This window comes from Mustelus asterias, chromosome 20 (assembly GCF_964213995.1).
Source record: "Mustelus asterias chromosome 20, sMusAst1.hap1.1, whole genome shotgun sequence".
Lineage (NCBI taxonomy): Eukaryota > Metazoa > Chordata > Chondrichthyes > Carcharhiniformes > Triakidae > Mustelus > Mustelus asterias.
The window spans coordinates 3,474,697-3,477,196 of record NC_135820.1 but is presented as its reverse complement, the minus strand read 5'-3'; the positions used below and the strand labels follow the sequence as shown (position 1 = coordinate 3,477,196).

Sequence of the window (2,500 nt, the reverse complement as noted above, 5' to 3'; positions counted from 1 at the left end):
ACACACACTCACACACACACTCACACACACACACACACACTCACACACCCACACACTCATACACTCACACACACACTCACACACACACACACACACACTCACACACACACACTCACACACACACTCACACACTCACACACACACACACTCACACACTGTGGTGAACCATCGTTGGTTCACCACTGGGGTTGTTATTGTATTACTGTTGGGCTAGGGTGTTGTTGTTATGGGGGTTGTACTATGTTGTTGGGATAGGGTGTTTACCTGTCCTGGGTGTTATCATGGCACACTCCAGTGGGGTCCCGCCTCCGGTGGCAGGGTATAAGACCCCCTGCTCCGGCAGGACCCCTTCAGTCTGAACGGGTGAATTTGTGTTAGTAGTTTCATTGTTAATGTATTAAAGCCTTCAGTTCTAAAGCCTTGTTTCCGGGTGCTCATTGAGGTGCATCAATTTAATACATTAACTGAGAATATGGAACAGATCCTAAAACCGGATCGTCTGACACTGGACCCACGTGCGGTCGGTGCAGCTAACACGTTCGAACATTGGTGGAAGTGCTTCGAGGACTACCTGGCAGCCTCGGTAGCTATCACTACAGACAGTGATAGACTCCAGGTCCTCCACGCAAGGGTAAGCGACACGATTTACCTAGCCATTCGTGCAGCTTCCACTTACCAGGGTGCCGTCGAGCTCCTAAAGAATAGGTACATTACGCCACCCAACGAGATTCACGCTCGTTATCTCCTCGCTACACGACGTCGGCAGTCGGGCGAGACCATAGAAGACTACGCCAATGAACTCCTGCAGCTTGCCAGGGGTTGTGACTGTAAGGATGTCTCCGCCGAGCAGTACATGCAAGACCTCACCCGAGACGCGTTCGTAGCAGGGGTAGGGTCCTCGTACATCAGACTTAAATTATTAGAAAAGGGGAAACTCAACTTGACCCAGGCAATGGGGATGGCCGTGAGGTTGGAGGCGGCGTCGAAGAGCTTGGCGCTGTACCCCGAGGACCACGTGCAGTCAACGTGGTTGGAGCAAGCTCTGCTCCCTCCTCGCCCCGCGAACCCGCGCTCCCAGATCGATTCGACGACGGCGGCAGCTCCAGGTGGCCAGCGATGCTATTTTTGCGGTGGGGCCAAGCATCCACGGCAACAGTGTCCGGCAAGAACGGCAATCTGCAGCCAGTGCGGTAAAAAAGGCCACTACGGCAAAGTCTGCAGGTCCAAACCTAAAAACGGCAGTGCAGCTTGTAACCCTCCAGAACGGAGACCATCTCTTTCGGCGCTGCAGTACCCACGAGGTCCGACCACGTGCGATCTCAGGACGGCGCCATCGTGGCAGACAGAGGAGGAGGAAGACCACCAGGAGTCGCTGCGCTTGGAGCCCTCGGCCACATGCGATTCATGGGGGCGGCCATCATGGTCCACGACGACTAGGAGCGACCAGCAGGGGTCCTCAGCATCCACATCGGCAGCATGCAGCAGCGACCAGCAGGGGTCCTCAGCATCCACATCGGCAGCATGCAGTGACGCCCAGGGGCCAACGGTGGCGTCGATCTCTCTGGATCAGACCAGGCATTACAGACTGGAACATTCTATGATGGAGGTAAAGGTTAGTGGCAGAACTGTAAATTGTCTGTTTGACAGTGGGAGCACCGAAAGTTTCATACACCCTGAAACTGCTAAAAGGTGTGGACTCCGGGTTCTCCCTGCCAAACAGACAATTTCCATGGCATCACAGTCCCGGTCTGTACCGATCCAAGGACAATGTATGGTAACTCTTGAGGTACAGGGCACAGTTTACGAGCAATACAGGCTCCTTGTGCTACCTCACCTTTGCGCGCCAATTCTCCTCGGACTAAACTTTATGGCCCACATGAGGAGTGTGATCCTACAGTACGGTGGGCCACTCCCTTCACTGGCAGTAGGGAACCAGCCGCAGCCTCCAAATTGCCCAAAGCGCCCCGCGTGCAATCTATCCACCCTGAAGATCACGACACCATCCCTTTTTAAAAATCTGGTACCTGGCTGCAAGCCCATCGCTACTAAAAGTAGGCGTTACAGCGCTGAGGACCGGATCTTTATTAGATCTGAGGTTCAGCGGCTCCTCAAGGAAGGGATCATACAGGCCAGTGCTAGTCCGTGGAGAGCGCAGGTCGTGGTAGTCAAAAGCGGGAACAAACCTCGGATGGTCATCGACTATAGTCAGACCATTAATAGATACACGCAGCTGGATGCGTATCCTCTCCCGCGCATTTCTGATATGGTCAATCAGATTGCGCAGTACCGAGTGTTTTCTACCATAGACCTTAAGTCCGCCTACCATCAACTCCCCATCCGCCCAGAGGACCGACAATATACGGCTTTTGAGGCGGATGGTCGTCTATACCAATTCCTCAGGGTTCCATTTGGTGTCACCAATGGGGTCTCGGTCTTCCAGCGTGCTATGGACCGAATGGTGGACCAGAACGGGTTGCGGGCTACCTTCCCGTACCTGGAT

The 2,500-nt window shown here is 54.0% G+C and overlaps 1 protein-coding gene across 1 annotated transcript in view; it reads left to right on the top strand.

Moving 5' to 3' along the window:
- LOC144508731 (uncharacterized) overlaps nt 1-2,500 on the top strand; it is a 107,156-nt gene that overhangs the window by 70,509 nt on the left and 34,147 nt on the right. The gene's annotated exons all lie outside the window — the stretch shown is intronic.